Source organism: Oncorhynchus nerka, linkage group LG15 (assembly GCF_034236695.1).
Source record: "Oncorhynchus nerka isolate Pitt River linkage group LG15, Oner_Uvic_2.0, whole genome shotgun sequence".
Taxonomy (NCBI): Eukaryota; Metazoa; Chordata; class Actinopteri; order Salmoniformes; family Salmonidae; genus Oncorhynchus; species Oncorhynchus nerka.
Genome location: NC_088410.1, coordinates 64,184,772 through 64,203,486, shown reverse-complemented (window position 1 = coordinate 64,203,486; position 18,715 = coordinate 64,184,772). Strand labels below are relative to the sequence as shown.

Genomic DNA, 18,715 nt, shown 5'->3' with positions numbered 1-18,715 from the left:
TGGTTATAACATACACTTTCATTTTGTAGTGGATTAGCATAGCTTCGTTCGGACGGGGCCTTCCCTCTGCTCTGCCTCTAAAATGGTGAGCTCTTTGAAAATCAATTGTTTCCACCCCAGCTAGCAATGAGGAATCGGCCCAGAAGCGGACCTCTTCCTGGGGGCCGGAACTGATTGGATCAGCCCGGAATCGGGTGTCGGACACGGCCCGGAATCAAAATGAATGACTGCCAAGAATCAGCCCAAGTACATCAGGCTGTTTCTGTCTACCTGAAATTCAGCCGACTTTGCTAACATCCTAATCCCTGTCACATGACGTCGGCTGAGTCTGACTCTTAGCCGAGTGCCCCGCCTCTCAGCCGGAATTGGCCTAGACCCACTGTACTAGCTGGGACCTGTTAGTTTCCTCCGTTGACTGATAGTTTTCATTTTCATCCTCCTTTATTCCCATAATAACAATATTATTTCTCATACTTCTGCACTTTATATCAAGTAATGCGGCTTTCATTGTTTTATTATAATACCGTAGCCTCTCTGTGGTGTCTTTTATGGAGTCCACGGTAGTTTTCAATGTCTTATTTTCCGCTCGTATTTCTTCTATTATTTTATTTTAAGGCCTCAACCACCCCCAGTAGGCAAATTTTTAACTGCTCGCTCATGCTTGTAAGCAATGCTCTATCTTCTGGAGACATAGTTATGAAAATGTTCCCCTCCAATGTTATGTTTGGAATTTTAGACGGCGGCTTTCCTCCTGTTTCGCTCGCAGAACTCGAGGAAAGGTCTTCTCTTGTTCGCTTCAATGTATTCGTTTCTTTTTGGGCATATCAAAATGATGATCAATAAATAGTTCCAGATTATCTATATTATCCAGAATGTTTGTTTTGAAGTTATCAGCGAATCCTCATTTTTTGTGATTAATTCATGGGCCAAGCTGTGCCTACCACACTGCCACCTGCCACTTCATCCACCCGGAGTATGGGCTTTTAAGGTGAGCACTTATGCCGCCCTTTGATAAGCAGTGCCCACTTTGTCAAAGGCAGGGGCGCAAAATAATTTGCTTGTCCATTCCCTGTGCGCATCTCCAGGGTGCTGTTGGAGAGACACATCTCTGCTGCGCACCACCAACATTCCTTAAAAAAAATGTAAACAAAATATCATGTACCAGGTACAAGATATGGTAGAAATAGTATGCAGCCTTTTTCTGTAGCCTACGGGCTGGAGATAAAATGTATGACAATTTAATGAGACGGACACTTTTTACATCATGCAGGTTTCTCCGATCAAATAGCCTGACCTAAATGGCGCTCAATCAAATAAAAAATGATCTGTCATGTTAACAAGCAACATATGACAGGACAGGTCAAAATAAAATGGACAATATGGAATGAACAATCACAACTGTTGTCCAGGAGTTTCACCCCATTGTCATGATCAGTGGTTTCACGTTTGTATCCATACATTTTTGACAAGCTGATCATAGCAAAAAAATAAATACTTCTGCATTTCCTGCTGTGTAAACACATTGCAAATAGGCTCATAATAACTCCTGATAAAGTTGGGTAAGTGATATTCAGAGCTTAAATAGCCAAATTGATAAGTCACAGGAATCAGGACTAATACAGTCAATGCAATGGCCTGTTTTACAAATGGTGGGCCTACCACATGGATGGACATTCATAAAATTCCATTGTGGGCTGACATGATAGGCTACACCCCTGTAAGCACGAACCAATTACTTTTTTTGGTCCTGTCCGGACGTCGTTTGTTTATGTTTTATTAACGGTAGGCTTAAAACATAGATGGACATTCATAAATTCAATTTCAGACAACACCGTAGGCTACACCTCAGTAAGTATGGACTGATTCCAACACCTTTTGGACATCTTTTTTTGGTGCAGTTCCGGACCGTCTTCCGGACGTATCTGTGTTGTTTGTAACTATTTCTTTGTACTAATTTTGTACATAATGTTGCCTCTACTGTCTCTTATTACGGAAATAACTTCTAGACATCAGGACTGCGATTACTCACCACGGACTAGCAGAATCCTTTTTTTCTTTAACGACTCTGACGAGCCCGAGGTGGAGGATATACAGCTCCCTCGGGAACAGGCCCCGACCCCCATGATCTGCGTGAAGAAGCGGAGAAAGAGAGCCCGGAGAGCGGGCTGCCTTCTGAGAATTCGAAGGCGATCAAATAAATCCCCACTTCCCTCGATTCTGCTAGCAAATGTGCAATCTTAGGACAATAAAATCAACGAGTTACGGGGAAGATTAAACTACCAAAACTGTAACATTTTATGCTTCACGAAGTCGTGGCTGAACGATGACAATATCAACATACAGCAGGCCGGTTATACGATGTACCTGCAGGATAGAACAGCGGAGTCTGGTAAGACAAGGGGCAGTGGACTATGTATTTTTGCAAATAACAGCTGGTATCAATGGAAGTCTCGAGCTATTGCTCGCCTGAGGTTGAGTATATCATGATAAGCTAAAGACCACACTACCTATCGAGAGAGTTCTCATCTGCATTCTTCACAGCTGTTTGCATACCACCTCAGTCAGAGGTTGGCACTAAATTAGCATTGAATGAGCTGTATTCCACCATAAGCAAACAAGAAAACGCTCACCCAGAGGCGGCACTCCTAGTAGCCAGGGACTTTACCACAGTGGAACTTAAATCAGTTTTACCAAATTTCTACCAGCATGTTAAGTGTGCAACCAGAGGGAAAAGACCTCTGGGCCACCTATAGTCCACACACAGATACACTTACAAAGCTCCCCCTCGCCCTCCATTTGGCAAATCTGACCATAATTCCATCCTCCTGATTCCTGCTTACAAGCAAAAATAACAGCAGGAAGCACCAATGACTAGATCAATTAAAAAATGGGCAGATGAAGCAGATGCTAAGCTACAGGACTGTTGACTTGAATATGTTCTGGGATTCTTCCATTGGCATTGAGGAGTACACCACATCTGTCATTGGCTTCATCAATGAGTGCATTGATGACATCTTCCTCACAGTGACCGTATGTACATATCCCAACCAGAAGCCATGGATTACAGGTAACATCCACACAGAGCCAAAGGTTAGAGCTGCCTCTTTCAAGGAGCAGATGTCTAACCCGGAAGCTTATAATAAATCCCGCTATGCCCTCCGACTAACAAGCAATGCGTCAATACAGGATAAAGATAGAGTCGTACTACACCGGCTCTGAAGGTCGTCGGATGTGCCAGGGCTTGCAAACCATTACAGACTACAAAGGGAAGCACAGCCGAGAGCTGCCCAGTGACACAAGCCTACCAGATGAGCTAAACGATCTTTATGCTCGCTTTGAGGCAGATAACACTGAAACATGCATGAGAAAACCAGCTGTACCGGAAGACTGGGTGATCACGCTCTCCGCAGCCGATGTAAGACCTTTAGTCAGGTCAACGTTCACAAGACCGGATTACCAGGACATGTACTGTGAGCATGCGCTGACCAACTAGCTAGTTTCTTCACTTACATTTTCAACCTCTCCCTGTCCGAGTCTCTAATACCAACATGTTTTAAGCAGACCACCATAGTGCCTGTACCCAAGAACACATAGATAACCTGCCTAAATTACTACTTACCTGTAGCACTCACATCTGTAGTCATAAAGTGTTTTGAAAGGCTGGTCTTGGCTCACATCAACACCATCATCCCAGAAACCCTAGACCCACTCCAATTTGCATACACCCCAACAGACCCACAGATGATGCAATCTCTATTGCACCCCACACTGCCCTTTCCCAACTGGACAAAAGGAACACGTCTGTAAGAGAATACTATTCACTAACTACAGCTCAGCATTCAACACCATAGTGCCCTCAAAGCTCATCAATTAGCTATGGATCCTGGACTTCCTGATGGGCTGCCCTCAGGTGGTAAGGCTACGTAACAACACACCCGCCACGCTGATCCTCAACACGGGGGCCCCTCAGGGGTGTGTGCTCAGTCCCCTCCTGTACTCCCTGTTCACTCCTGACTGCACGGCCAGGCACGACTCCAACACAATCGTTAAATTCGCAAATGACACAACAGTGGTAGGCCTGATCACTGACAACAACGATAGGGAGGAGATCGGAGACCTGGCTGTGTGGTGCCAGGACAACAACCTCTCCCTCAACATGATCAACAAAGGAGATGTTTGTGGACTACAGGAAAAAGAGGGCCGAGCACTCTCCCATTCTCATCGACAGGGCTGCAGTGGAGCAGGTTGAGAGCTTCAAGTTCCTTGGTGTCCACATAACCAACAAACTAGAATGATCCAAGCACTCCAAGACAGTCGTGAAGTGGGCACGATAAAACCTATCCCCCCCTCAGGAGACTGATAATATTTGGCATGGGTCATCAGATCCTCAAAAGATTCTACAGCTACACCATCAAGAGCATCCTGACTGGCTCCATCACTGCCTGATATGGTAACTGCTCGGCCTCCGACAGCAAGGCACTACAGAGGGTAGTGCGAACGGCCCAGTACATGACTGGGGCCAAGCTTCCTGCCATCCAGGACCTCTATACCAGGTGGTGTCAAAGGAAGGACCTAGAAATGGTCAAAGGCTCCAGCCACCCTAGTCATAGACTGTCATAGACTCTCTGCTACTGCACGGCAAGCGGTACTGGAGTGCCAAGTCTAGGTCCAAAAGGCTTCTAAACAGCTTCTACCCCCAAGCCATAAGACTCCTAAACATCTAGTCAAATGGCTGCCCGGACTATTTGCATTGCCCCCCACCCCCTACACACCACTGCCACTCTCTGTTGTCATCTATGCATCTATGCATAGTCACTTTAATAACTCTACCTACATGTACATACTACCTCCACTAACCGGTGCCCCCGCACATTGACTCTGTACTGGCACCCCCCGTATAGGTTGTTATTTTTTTACTGCTGCTCTTTAATTACTTGTTACTTTTGTCTCTTATTCTTATCCGTATCTGTTTTAAACTGCGCTGTTGGTTTGGTGCTTGTAAGTAAGCAATTCACTGTAAGGTCTACACCTGCTGTATTCGGCACATGTGACTAATAAAATTTGATTTGATTTGAAGACTAAGTATCAGGTCACCCAGAGGAGTAATTGCTAGTGCACAGCTCAGCGCTTTCTCCTTTACCTGCTCTGCTGACAGATATTGAAAAACAGTCTCCCTGTTGTTGTTGTTCTGCAGACCAGAAGAAAATGGATCTAAACAATCACAAATATGCTGGTGAAAGCAGTTTTTTTACTCATAAGATACAATGTAAACTCCTTATTAATAATGCTTTTGGTAACATAAAAGCCCTCCAGATATTGTCTCTCATGACATGAGGCAACAGTGTGTCAGTGTATCTCTCATGCCATTAATTGAGATATCCACACACAATTGTGTGTATCATAAACCAGGTCACTAGGACAAAGGCCATTACGAGTAATGATTGATGAAAAAAATGCTTTCGTCAGCAAGTTTTCAAACCAGGTCACAAGATGGAGAACATGGTGCCAGTGGCTGCCTCTCATGCTCACAAACACACTCAAATAGCACATATGGACACAAACACACATGACATGCACACATGTGCTGCTTGTGATTCAGGGCATGTATTCAGGGCAGTAACCCTACCCTGGTCCCTATCCCCCTGTGGGTGGGATATGTCACATGACCCTACCTTCAAGAGGCTCAGCTGTTTGTTACTCTAATTCTGGCCGTGGCAGCTGAGCACTGCCTGGGACACTATTCTAGATCCACTGGATGGAGAGGGGTTAAATTGAGCCCCCGTGGTGCAGTAGGAGAGCTAATAGGGGGACCCGAGGAGAGGATGGGTAGAGGGGGATGGGGGATAATCTGAAGTAGCAATTCAAGGATATGTCCCACTATGGGTTGAAGAACCACAGGCTCTCTATACTCTGATTAGAGTCAGCAAGATTATGTATGTGTGTGTGCGTACGTGCGTACATGCGTTTGCTCGTGCATGCATCTCTTTGTGTCAATATGAGGGACAGAAAGATAAAGAACCAAAGTAAAGTGTGTGTAAGATCTCAATCCTTTCAACTGACTCGGATGCTGAATTTCACTGACAGAGAGAGAAAGCAACCAAAACAGAGACAGGAAAGCTTCGGACACAGAACAGGAAAAGTGTTTGTTGAGCTGGGCATTGTCTCTCAGAAACGCTGTCAGCACTCTTACACTTACTCATCAGGGAACGTGCACACACACACACACGTGCACACACACGCGCGCACACACACATGAACATACACACTTGTGTCCTTTCCTTCCTCAAGTACAGATCAACAATTAGCTGGCCAGAGTGTATGACGGTATCCCACAACCCTCCAGCAGAGAACATGACAGTCCAGCAGCCTGCCTCTCCACTGCTAATACAGTCTAGTCACGGCTCAAAACATTATAGTCACGGCTCGATTCACCTCCCTGTTTGTCGTCCTCAGTTCCATTTAAATTCAGAAAATGAATTTACATTCCAATGGAATTTTGAGTAGTGCCATATATTAGCAATAACGGATTTAGGAATTGGCTGAATTAAAATGCAACTGAGCTGATCCCTGTTTCCTCTTCCTGTTGACCCTCTATGGGGTTCTAAGAGAAAGACCAGTGTTGATGGGGTTTCCTGAAAGAGCCAGATAAGATGACTGTCCTGATCATAAAAGCAAGGTTTGGAGAATGAACAAGAGAAGAATGGAGGTATGTGTCAGATCAGGATGTTGTGTTCCTCCCCCCATCCCACACACATACACACACAACCTCGGGGCTAGGTGTTTGAGTGGCTCATTGTTTCCTGTTTAGGAGAACACAATATCCAGAGCCTGATAATGGAAGTTAGATGAATTGCTGACAAATCTGTATTCAGCAGCTCCCTTTCTCTTCATCTGAAAGATTTATGACAGAGATGGATGGAGGGAAGGGCCGGGCCTGAGAGCTGCCTCTGTTAGGGAGAAAGGGAAACAATGGTCTACTGACTGACTGAGAGAGAGAGTCGTAAAACACCAAATAATGCATGCAGAGCAGAATTAGGCCGATGCCTGCTAATGATCAAAATCCAGAAAAGAGCCGTTAAATTCTACAACCACCTTACAGGAAGCGATTCCCAAATCTTCCAATAGAAAGCCATCACCTACAGAGAAATGATCTCTGTTCACAAACAGACCCCACAGAGCCCAAGGACAGCAACACAACTAGACCAAATCATATGAGAGAGAGAGATCCATAGAATTGAACCACTTCTGGGAAAATTGGGAAACTCTAAACAAACAACAACACAAAGAGTTATCTATCCAAAATGGAGATGTATGGATAAACCACTTCTCCATCTTTTTGGTTTTATAACAATGAACAAACAGCAAAAACATATACATGATCAAATACAATGGATTCTCCTATTACATTGAAAGAACAAAAATTACACAATACAAACCCTCCAAGCCAAAAAGGCCAGTGGGGTTGATGGTATCCTAAATAAAATGATAAAATATACAGACCCCAAATTTCATTTGGCTATACTTAAACTGTTTAACATTAGTGCCAAGAATTCACTTTTTCCAGGCGTTGCTTCGGGGTCCCTGAATGAGCTATTGGACAGACACTTTAGTGTCCGTCTCTATGGGTCGAGGCGGTTTCAATGCACCCAGTCTGGTGATTCTGGGACTTTTCTAAATGTCGTCATTTTCGCAATGATCAAAATTAATTGAAGTAGTTGCAAATGGGCGAGGCTGTTTCTCGGCCTGAGAACCTTCTAGAGCCATATAACTCACCGTGCACAACCAACTTATGCTCTAGAACATGTAAATAGGGTTTCAAAGCTCTAGGTCTGACAGTTCTTTGATAGTTCGAACACAGGTAACTATTGCAAGCCCTGTGTGTCTGTGAGCCTCACACTGTCACTCCCCATTGACTGTGATTACAGAAAATCACGTAAAGCTCCGAAACCCACCTTAAAACTCCTTTGGGATAGGGGGCAGCATTTCCACTTTTGGATGAATAGCGTGCCCAGAGTAAACTGGCTCCTACTCAGTCCCAGATGCTAATATATGCATATTATTAGTATTGGATAGAAAACACTCTGTTTCAGTTTCTAAAACTGTTTGAATGATGTATGTGAGTATAACAGAACTCATATGGCAGGCAAAAATCTGAGAAAAAATCCAAACAGGAAGTGGGAAATCTGAGGTTTGTGGTTTTTGAACTCAGCCCCTATCGAATTCACAGTGGGATATGGGTTATGTTGCACTTCCTAAAGCTTCCACTAGATGTCAACCGTCCTTAGAACATTGTTTCAGGCTTCTCTTGTGAAGGGGGGCCAGATGGGAACTGTTTGATTAAGGGGTCTGCCAGCAGCCTCGTTCTCAGTCATGCGCATTTCACATGAGAGGTAACTCTCATTCCATTGCTTTTCTACAGACAATGGAATTCTCCGGTTGGAACATTATTGAACATTTATGATAAAAACATCCTAATGATTGATTCTATACTTAGTTTGACAAGTTTCCTCGGCCTGTAATATAACGTTTTGAACTTTTTGTCCAACTGGACCTGAACGTGCTTTTGGATTTGTTTACCAAACGCCCTAACAAAAGAAGCTATTTGGACATAAATGATGGACATTGTCGAACAAAACAAACATTTATTGTGGAACTGCGATTCATGGGAGTGCATTCTGATGAAGATCATGAAAGGTAAGTTAATATTTATAATGCTCAATATGACGAATGTTGACTGCGCAACATGGCGGATATTTCTTTTGGCTGGTTTAGCTCTGAGCACCGTACTCAGATTATGCTTTTTCCGTCAAGTTTTTTTGAAATCTGACAGCGGTTGCATTAAGGGGAAGTGTATCTAAAGTTCCATGCATGACACTTGCATTTTCATCAACATTTATAATGAGTATTTCTGTGAATTCATGTGGCTCTCTGAAATATCACTGCATATTTTGGAACTACTGAACATAACACGCCAATGTAAAATAAGATTTTTGGATATAAATATGAACTTTACCGAACAAAATATACATGTATTGTGTAACATGAAGTCCTATGAGTGTCATCTGATGAAGATCATTAAAGGTCACTGATTCATTTAATCTATATTTGTGCTTTTTGTGACTCCTCTCTTTGGCTGGAAAAATGGTTGGGTTTTTCTGTGAGTTGGTGGTGACCTAACATAATCGTTTGTGGAGACTTTGTTCTAAAGCATTTTTTAAATCAGACACTGTGGCTGGATTAACGAGAATTGTATCTTTAAAATGGTGCCTAATACTTGTATGTTTGAGAAATTTGATTTGTGAGATTTCTGTTGATTTCTATTTGGCGCATTGCAATTTCATTGGCTGTTGGTGAGGGGTTCCGCTTGCTGAACGGGGTTCTGCTAGCGGAACCCCAGTCCCAGATAGGTTAACGGATTTGTTTGAACACGCTGCAAACTGGATCTATAACTTTTTTGAGGAGAAAAAAACAAATTACTTTAACCATCACTGAACGGACAGAATTATTTCTCGTAAATTGCGATATATAAATGGCTGGTTCTTTTTTTCCTTACACCGTAGGTTCTTGTACTTTGACGTGAAGAGGTCAAATTAGCGCTTTATTATAGTTTTTGACCTTTACTCCCAGAAAATGGGCCTTAACTCAAAAAGCGTTGAGGTCTCGATCTTGTTTCTGGGCTAAAAGCCCATTTGGCCAAACCTGTGCTCACTGAGTTTCGTCTTCGAAGTCTTATACGTTTAGGAGAAATGGCCATGTAACTTTGGTGATGTTTTGTAAGAAGCAGCCAGTCTCCTTCTGGTGAAATTTTCCGGAACAGTGGAAACATGACCAAAAATGTAACATTTTATAAAACGGAAACCAAATGTCCGAGAGACTTTATTTGATGACGTCCCGGAAGATCCGGCCCTGGGGCGTGACCTGGGTCCATCGGCCTATTTTAAAAACACTTGTGGACTTCTAGTAATGGACCGTGCATTTACAATATGGAGCTCCTCATCAACCATACGGGTAATGCCATCGGCGTCCCTTATGTAGAAAAACATGTATTACTGTGCTCTATTTAAGTGATAATGCCAGAGAAGCCGGTGTTTGGAGGATATATTGGCACGGGTGTTGTTTGTCGAGGGCCAGGAAACCGGGCCAATATATCTTCCAAACATCGACTTCGAGGTCATTATCACTTTTAGTCAACAGGTTACCAACATATTCAAATAATGATTGACATGCTTTTTACAGTGGAAATCAAGTTTATAAATTGTATCTGCATGCTATATATGGATCTGCTCAATTCTAGTTTCACAAATGATTTTAGTTAAGACATAATAATGTTCTAATATCTCTATATATTCTGAACCTGATTCAAATTGCATAAGATACAGTATATACTTTATGTTCTGCTCTACCATTGATCCCCTGCCCCCTGTTCTATAGTGTACACAGCCACACCCTGCCTTGACAATAACTACTGGGGCTCTATGATTGGGTAGCTGGTAGCCACCAGCTGTTTGTAATCAACCATGGGATTGAGAGAATAATTTGCCATTTTAAAGTTAATTTACCCGCAGTTCTACACATTTTGCAAAGAGATAGCCTGAACACTTTTCAGTTTTATAGCTAATTTCCTGCAATTCTACACATTTTCCCATGACTAAGGCCACGTTCATGTGATATCTGATTGAGAGTGAATAACAAAATCAATGGGGGTCCCCTAGGCACATGCCTTACATACCGGTCAGTAATTCGGCCATGATTAACACAATGTTTAGATAGCCGGCTAGATTAATTTATCTGGCAATGTATAAAATGTTAGCTGACATGGGTTAATTGAGTGACTGTCAGTGATTGACATGACAAGAGGAAAAACCTAATTTTGAAATTGCACATTGTGTATTCTATTATCCCAAGTAACAGTAAGTTGAGAACCCGACTGACTTCCTATATATATATCTAGAACAAAGCACTTTGGGTATTCAGCACCACTGGCTCAGTTGCAAAGGGGGTTGAACCCAAAACCTTTTCATGTAAATCTTGCCATAGCTGCCTCTAGAGGAGGCAAGATCTTTTTTCTGTTTCTACCTAGTTGCAAGATAATGTTCAACTGTCAGCTGAAACATCAAAAGGGTTATTATAGAATAAATGAGTTGGATGCAGCCCATGTTTGGTCTTGTCACTATCTTCTCTTTCACATTTATAGCAGTCTCACATGAGACTATCAAAAATTGCCAAGGATGACTATATTTCAAGTCATCCCAAGCGGGGTATTGGGTTAAGTTTTCAACCAGCAATAATCACGCCTCAGATGGACTTCATAGGCTACGATATCGCCTCTGCGAAAGAATGGCATATTACAGCTACTCAAAACTGTTTACAGTGTCTTGCACAGCTTCTCCTTTAACGGTAATATTGTGTTTTAACATTGCAATGTCTAGCAGTTCGCCCCCTACCTACCACTTTGGTGGATTCTTGATTACATGTCATTCATGGCAAGGTGGGGTACTTATTCAATAGATGTGACCTTTTTCCAGTAGTAAAAAAACAATATCGAGAGCAAAGCATGTTGGGTAAGCTGCACCACTGGTTCAGCTGCAATGGGTCGCAAACCCAAAACCTTTTCAACTCAACCTTGCCACCGCTGCCTCTAGTGGAAGTGTATAACGTGGCTAAGGGTACCTTACTTCTTGCAAGAATTAGAGGCAGTGTGGGGGCAATACTGGAATTGTGGACCAATACCCCTGTTGCTGAACCTATTCTCCCCAAGACTACTTCTGACTATATTTCATGTCGGTCCAATGTAGAGTTTTGGGTTAAGTTGTCACCCAACAATAACCACTCCTCGGATGGACCTCATAGGCTATGATAATGCCACTGCGATAGAATTTCAGAATTCAGCTATTCAAACTGTTTGCAGTATCTCGCACAGCTTCTCCGCAAACTGTATTATTTGTTGTTACATTGGTATGTCTAGCAGTTCGCCCCCTACCTAACACTGGTGGATTCTCGATTCCATGTAATTAATGGCAAGGTGGGGTACTTGTTCAATAGATGTTCCCTTTTTCCTGGGCAAAACCAATATCGAGAGCAAATCACTTTGGGTAATCAGCACCACTGGCTCAGCTGCAATGGGGTCGAACCCAAAACCTTTTCATGTAAATCTTGCCATAGCTGCCTCTAGAGGAGGCAAGACAAAGTGGGTAAAGTGGCTTTGGGTAACGTACTACTTGGAACAATTCGAGGCAGTGTGGGGGCAAAGCTGAAATTGTGGGCCCAAACCCGCGGTTGCTGAGTTCATTCTCCCGAACACTACTTCTGACACAGCATATAGTACTGACACCTTTTTTCTGTTTCTACCTAGTTGCAAGATAATGTTGAACTGTCAGCTGAAACATCAAAAGGGTTATAGAATAAATGAGTTGGATGCAGCCCATGTTTGGTCTTGTCACTATCTTCTCTTTCACATTTATAGCAGTCTCACATGAGACTATCAAAAATTGCCAAGGCTGACTATATTTCAAGTCATCCCAAGCGGGGTATTGGGTTAAGTTTTCAACCAGCAATAATCACGCCTCAGATGGACTTCATAGGCTACGATATCGCCTCTGCGAAAGAATGGCATATTACAGCTACTCAAAACTGTTTACAGTGTCTTGCACAGCTTCTCCTTTAACGGTAATATTGTGTTTTAACATTGCAATGTCTAGCAGTTCGCCCCCTACCTACCACTTTGGTGGATTCTTGATTACATGTCATTCATGGCAAGGTGGGGTACTTATTCAATAGATGTGACCTTTTTCCAGTAGTAAAAAAACAATATCGAGAGCAAAGCATGTTGGGTAAGCTGCACCACTGGTTCAGCTGCAATGGGTCGCAAACCCAAAACCTTTTCAACTCAACCTTGCCACCGCTGCCTCTAGTGGAAGTGTATAACGTGGCTAAGGGTACCTTACTTCTTGCAAGAATTAGAGGCAGTGTGGGGGCAATACTGGAATTGTGGACCAATACCCCCTGTTGCTGAACCTATTCTCCCCAAGACTACTTCTGACTATATTTCATGTCGGTCCAATGTAGAGTTTTGGGTTAAGTTGTCACCCAACAATAACCACTCCTCGGATGGACCTCATAGGCTATGATAATGCCACTGCGATAGAATTTCAGAATTCAGCTATTCAAACTGTTTGCAGTATCTCGCACAGCTTCTCCGCAAACTGTATTATTTGTTGTTACATTGGTATGTCTAGCAGTTCGCCCCCTACCTAACACTGGTGGATTCTCGATTCCATGTAATTAATGGCAAGGTGGGGTACTTGTTCAATAGATGTTCCCTTTTTTCCTGGGCAAAACCAATATCGAGAGCAAATCACTTTGGGTAATCAGCACCACTGGCTCAGCTGCAATGGGGGTCGAACCCAAAACCTTTTCATGTAAATCTTGCCATAGCTGCCTCTAGAGGAGGCAAGACAAAGTGGGTAAAGTGGCTTTGGGTAACGTACTACTTGGAACAATTCGAGGCAGTGTGGGGCAAAGCTGAAATTGTGGGCCCAAACCCGCGGTTGCTGAGTTCATTCTCCCGAACACTACTTCTGACACAGCATATAGTACTGACACCTTTTTTCTGTTTCTACCTAGTTGCAAGATAATGTTCAACTGTCAGCTGAAACATCAAAAGGGTTATAGAATAAATGAGTTGGATGCAGCCCATGTTTGGTCTTGTCACTATCTTCTCTTTCACATTTATAGCAGTCTCACATGAGACTATCAAAATTGCCAAGGCTGACTATATTTCAAGTCATCCCAAGCGGGGTATTGGGTTAAGTTTTCAACCAGCAATAATCACGCCTCAGATGGACTTCATAGGCTACGATATCGCCTCTGCGAAAGAATGGCATATTACAGCTACTCAAAACTGTTTACAGTGTCTTGCACAGCTTCTCCTTTAACGGTAATATTGTGTTTTAACATTGCAATGTCTAGCAGTTCGCCCCCTACCTACCACTTTGGTGGATTCTTGATTACATGTCATTCATGGCAAGGTGGGGTACTTATTCAATAGATGTGACCTTTTTCCAGTAGTAAAAAAACAATATCGAGAGCAAAGCATGTTGGGTAAGCTGCACCACTGGTTCAGCTGCAATGGGTCGCAAACCCAAAACCTTTTCAACTCAACCTTGCCACCGCTGCCTCTAGTGGAAGTGTATAACGTGGCTAAGGGTACCTTACTTCTTGCAAGAATTAGAGGCAGTGTGGGGGCAATACTGGAATTGTGGACCAATACCCCCTGTTGCTGAACCTATTCTCCCCAAGACTACTTCTGACTATATTTCATGTCGGTCCAATGTAGAGTTTTGGGTTAAGTTGTCACCCAACAATAACCACTCCTCGGATGGACCTCATAGGCTATGATAATGCCACTGCGATAGAATTTCAGAATTCAGCTATTCAAACTGTTTGCAGTATCTCGCACAGCTTCTCCGCAAACTGTATTATTTGTTGTTACATTGGTATGTCTAGCAGTTCGCCCCCTACCTAACACTGGTGGATTCTCGATTCCATGTAATTAATGGCAAGGTGGGGTACTTGTTCAATAGATGTTCCCTTTTTTCCTGGGCAAAACCAATATCGAGAGCAAATCACTTTGGGTAATCAGCACCACTGGCTCAGCTGCAATGGGGGTCGAACCCAAAACCTTTTCATGTAAATCTTGCCATAGCTGCCTCTAGAGGAGGCAAGACAAAGTGGGTAAAGTGGCTTTGGGTAACGTACCACTTGGAACAATTCGAGGCAGTGTGGGGGCAAAGCTGAAATTGTGGGCCCAAACCCGCCGTTGCTGAGTTCATTCTCCCGAACACTACTTCTGACACAGCATATAGTACTGACACCTTTTTTCTGTTTCTACCTAGTTGCAAGATAATGTTCAACTGTCAGCTGAAACATCAAAAGGGTTATAGAATAAATGAGTTGGATGCAGCCCATGTTTGGTCTTGTCACTATCTTCTCTTTCACATTTATAGCAGTCTCACATGAGACTATCAAAAATTGCCAAGGCTGACTATATTTCAAGTCATCCCAAGCGGGGTATTGGGTTAAGTTTTCAACCAGCAATAATCACGCCTCAGATGGACTTCATAGGCTACGATATCGCCTCTGCGAAAGAATGGCATATTACAGCTACTCAAAACTGTTTACAGTGTCTTGCACAGCTTCTCCTTTAACGGTAATATTGTGTTTTAACATTGCAATGTCTAGCAGTTCGCCCCCTACCTACCACTTTGGTGGATTCTTGATTACATGTCATTCATGGCAAGGTGGGGTACTTATTCAATAGATGTGACCTTTTTCCAGTAGTAAAAAAACAATATCGAGAGCAAAGCATGTTGGGTAAGCTGCACCACTGGTTCAGCTGCAATGGGTCGCAAACCCAAAACCTTTTCAACTCAACCTTGCCACCGCTGCCTCTAGTGGAAGTGTATAACGTGGCTAAGGGTACCTTACTTCTTGCAAGAATTAGAGGCAGTGTGGGGGCAATACTGGAATTGTGGACCAATACCCCTGTTGCTGAACCTATTCTCCCCAAGACTACTTCTGACTATATTTCATGTCGGTCCAATGTAGAGTTTTGGGTTAAGTTGTCACCCAACAATAACCACTCCTCGGATGGACCTCATAGGCTATGATAATGCCACTGCGATAGAATTTCAGAATTCAGCTATTCAAACTGTTTGCAGTATCTCGCACAGCTTCTCCGCAAACTGTATTATTTGTTGTTACATTGGTATGTCTAGCAGTTCGCCCCCTACCTAACACTGGTGGATTCTCGATTCCATGTAATTAATGGCAAGGTGGGGTACTTGTTCAATAGATGTTCCCTTTTTCCTGGGCAAAACCAATATCGAGAGCAAATCACTTTGGGTAATCAGCACCACTGGCTCAGCTGCAATGGGGTCGAACCCAAAACCTTTTCATGTAAATCTTGCCATAGCTGCCTCTAGAGGAGGCAAGACAAAGTGGGTAAAGTGGCTTTGGGTAACGTACCACTTGGAACAATTCGAGGCAGTGTGGGGGCAAAGCTGAAATTGTGGGCCCAAACCCGCCGTTGCTGAGTTCATTCTCCCGAACACTACTTCTGACACAGCATATAGTACTGACACCTTTTTTCTGTTTCTACCTAGTTGCAAGATAATGTTCAACTGTCAGCTGAAACATCAAAAGGGTTATAGAATAAATGAGTTGGATGCAGCCCATGTTTGGTCTTGTCACTATCTTCTCTTTCACATTTATAGCAGTCTCACATGAGACTATCAAAAATTGCCAAGGCTGACTATATTTCAAGTCATCCCAAGCGGGGTATTGGGTTAAGTTTTCAACCAGCAATAATCACGCCTCAGATGGACTTCATAGGCTACGATATCGCCTCTGCGAAAGAATGGCATATTACAGCTACTCAAAACTGTTTACAGTGTCTTGCACAGCTTCTCCTTTAACGGTAATATTGTGTTTTAACATTGCAATGTCTAGCAGTTCGCCCCCTACCTACCACTTTGGTGGATTCTTGATTACATGTCATTCATGGCAAGGTGGGGTACTTATTCAATAGATGTGACCTTTTTCCAGTAGTAAAAAAACAATATCGAGAGCAAAGCATGTTGGGTAAGCTGCACCACTGGTTCAGCTGCAATGGGTCGCAAACCCAAAACCTTTTCAACTCAACCTTGCCACCGCTGCCTCTAGTGGAAGTGTATAACGTGGCTAAGGGTACCTTACTTCTTGCAAGAATTAGAGGCAGTGTGGGGGCAATACTGGAATTGTGGACCAATACCCCTGTTGCTGAACCTATTCTCCCCAAGACTACTTCTGACTATATTTCATGTCGGTCCAATGTAGAGTTTTGGGTTAAGTTGTCACCCAACAATAACCACTCCTCGGATGGACCTCATAGGCTATGATAATGCCACTGCGATAGAATTTCAGAATTCAGCTATTCAAACTGTTTGCAGTATCTCGCACAGCTTCTCCGCAAACTGTATTATTTGTTGTTACATTGGTATGTCTAGCAGTTCGCCCCCTACCTAACACTGGTGGATTCTCGATTCCATGTAATTAATGGCAAGGTGGGGTACTTGTTCAATAGATGTTCCCTTTTTTCCTGGGCAAAACCAATATCGAGAGCAAATCACTTTGGGTAATCAGCACCACTGGCTCAGCTGCAATGGGGTCGAACCCAAAACCTTTTCATGTAAATCTTGCCATAGCTGCCTCTAGAGGAGGCAAGACAAAGTGGGTAAAGTGGCTTTGGGTAACGTACTACTTGGAACAATTCGAGGCAGTGTGGGGGCAAAGCTGAAATTGTGGGCCCAAACCCGCCGTTGCTGAGTTCATTCTCCCGAACACTACTTCTGACACAGCATATAGTACTGACACCTTTTTCTGTTTCTACCTAGTTGCAAGATAATGTTCAACTGTCAGCTGAAACATCAAAAGGGTTATAGAATAAATGAGTTGGATGCAGCCCATGTTTGGTCTTGTCACTATCTTCTCTTTCACATTTATAGCAGTCTCACATGAGACTATCAAAAATTGCCAAGGCTGACTATATTTCAAGTCATCCCAAGCGGGGTATTGGGTTAAGTTTTCAACCAGCAATAATCACGCCTCAGATGGACTTCATAGGCTACGATATCGCCTCTGCGAAAGAATGGCATATTACAGCTACTCAAAACTGTTTACAGTGTCTTGCACAGCTTCTCCTTTAACGGTAATATTGTGTTTTAACATTGCAATGTCTAGCAGTTCGCCCCCTACCTACCACTTTGGTGGATTCTTGATTACATGTCATTCATGGCAAGGTGGGGTACTTATTCAATAGATGTGACCTTTTTCCAGTAGTAAAAAACAATATCGAGAGCAAAGCATGTTGGGTAAGCTGCACCACTGGTTCAGCTGCAATGGGTCGCAAACCCAAAACCTTTTCAACTCAACCTTGCCACCGCTGCCTCTAGTGGAAGTGTATAACGTGGCTAAGGGTACCTTACTTCTTGCAAGAATTAGAGGCAGTGTGGGGCAATACTGGAATTGTGGACCAATACCCCCTGTTGCTGAACCTATTCTCCCCAAGACTACTTCTGACTATATTTCATGTCGGTCCAATGTAGAGTTTTGGGTTAAGTTGTCACCCAACAATAACCACTCCTCGGATGGACCTCATAGGCTATGATAATGCCACTGCGATAGAATTTCAGAATTCAGCTATTCAAACTGTTTGCAGTATCTCGCACAGCTTCTCCGCAAACTGTATTATTTGTTGTTACATTGGTATGTCTAGCAGTTCGCCCCCTACCTAACACTGGTGGATTCTCGATTCCATGTAATTAATGGCAAGGTGGGGTACTTGTTCAATAGATGTTCCCTTTTTTCCTGGGCAAAACCAATATCGAGAGCAAATCACTTTGGGTAATCAGCACCACTGGCTCAGCTGCAATGGGGGTCGAACCCAAAACCTTTTCATGTAAATCTTGCCATAGCTGCCTCTAGAGGAGGCAAGACAAAGTGGGTAAAGTGGCTTTGGGTAACGTACTACTTGGAACAATTCGAGGCAGTGTGGGGGCAAAGCTGAAATTGTGGGCCCAAACCCGCGGTTGCTGAGTTCATTCTCCCGAACACTACTTCTGACACAGCATATAGTACTGACACCTTTTTTCTGTTTCTACCTAGTTGCAAGATAATG

At 43.3% G+C, this 18,715-nt stretch overlaps 12 non-coding genes across 12 annotated transcripts; all 12 read right to left on the bottom strand.

Annotated features, from left to right (window-relative positions):
* Positions 1-11,197: 11,197 nt before the first annotated feature.
* Positions 11,198-11,339, bottom strand: LOC135560604 (U4 spliceosomal RNA). Its single transcript, XR_010459103.1, has one exon. It is a non-coding gene; the product is annotated as a U4 spliceosomal RNA (small nuclear RNA).
* A 401-nt stretch (positions 11,340-11,740) lies between these two features.
* LOC135560649 (U4 spliceosomal RNA) lies at positions 11,741-11,877 on the bottom strand. Its single transcript, XR_010459148.1, has one exon. It is a non-coding gene; the product is annotated as a U4 spliceosomal RNA (small nuclear RNA).
* A 589-nt stretch (positions 11,878-12,466) lies between these two features.
* Positions 12,467-12,608, bottom strand: LOC135560625 (U4 spliceosomal RNA). The gene has a single exon (XR_010459124.1). It is a non-coding gene; the product is annotated as a U4 spliceosomal RNA (small nuclear RNA).
* Positions 12,609-13,010: 402 nt separating this feature from the next.
* LOC135560648 (U4 spliceosomal RNA) lies at positions 13,011-13,147 on the bottom strand. Its single transcript, XR_010459147.1, has one exon. It is a non-coding gene; the product is annotated as a U4 spliceosomal RNA (small nuclear RNA).
* Positions 13,148-13,737: 590 nt separating this feature from the next.
* Positions 13,738-13,878, bottom strand: LOC135560627 (U4 spliceosomal RNA). Its single transcript, XR_010459126.1, has one exon. It is a non-coding gene; the product is annotated as a U4 spliceosomal RNA (small nuclear RNA).
* A 402-nt stretch (positions 13,879-14,280) lies between these two features.
* On the bottom strand, positions 14,281-14,417 carry LOC135560647 (U4 spliceosomal RNA). Its single transcript, XR_010459146.1, has one exon. It is a non-coding gene; the product is annotated as a U4 spliceosomal RNA (small nuclear RNA).
* Positions 14,418-15,008: 591 nt separating this feature from the next.
* On the bottom strand, positions 15,009-15,150 carry LOC135560624 (U4 spliceosomal RNA). Its single transcript, XR_010459123.1, has one exon. It is a non-coding gene; the product is annotated as a U4 spliceosomal RNA (small nuclear RNA).
* Positions 15,151-15,551: 401 nt separating this feature from the next.
* On the bottom strand, positions 15,552-15,688 carry LOC135560646 (U4 spliceosomal RNA). The gene has a single exon (XR_010459145.1). It is a non-coding gene; the product is annotated as a U4 spliceosomal RNA (small nuclear RNA).
* A 589-nt stretch (positions 15,689-16,277) lies between these two features.
* On the bottom strand, positions 16,278-16,419 carry LOC135560622 (U4 spliceosomal RNA). Its single transcript, XR_010459121.1, has one exon. It is a non-coding gene; the product is annotated as a U4 spliceosomal RNA (small nuclear RNA).
* A 401-nt stretch (positions 16,420-16,820) lies between these two features.
* Positions 16,821-16,957, bottom strand: LOC135560644 (U4 spliceosomal RNA). The gene has a single exon (XR_010459143.1). It is a non-coding gene; the product is annotated as a U4 spliceosomal RNA (small nuclear RNA).
* A 589-nt stretch (positions 16,958-17,546) lies between these two features.
* On the bottom strand, positions 17,547-17,688 carry LOC135560621 (U4 spliceosomal RNA). The gene has a single exon (XR_010459120.1). It is a non-coding gene; the product is annotated as a U4 spliceosomal RNA (small nuclear RNA).
* Positions 17,689-18,088: 400 nt separating this feature from the next.
* LOC135560643 (U4 spliceosomal RNA) lies at positions 18,089-18,225 on the bottom strand. The gene has a single exon (XR_010459142.1). It is a non-coding gene; the product is annotated as a U4 spliceosomal RNA (small nuclear RNA).
* Positions 18,226-18,715: the final 490 nt, after the last annotated feature.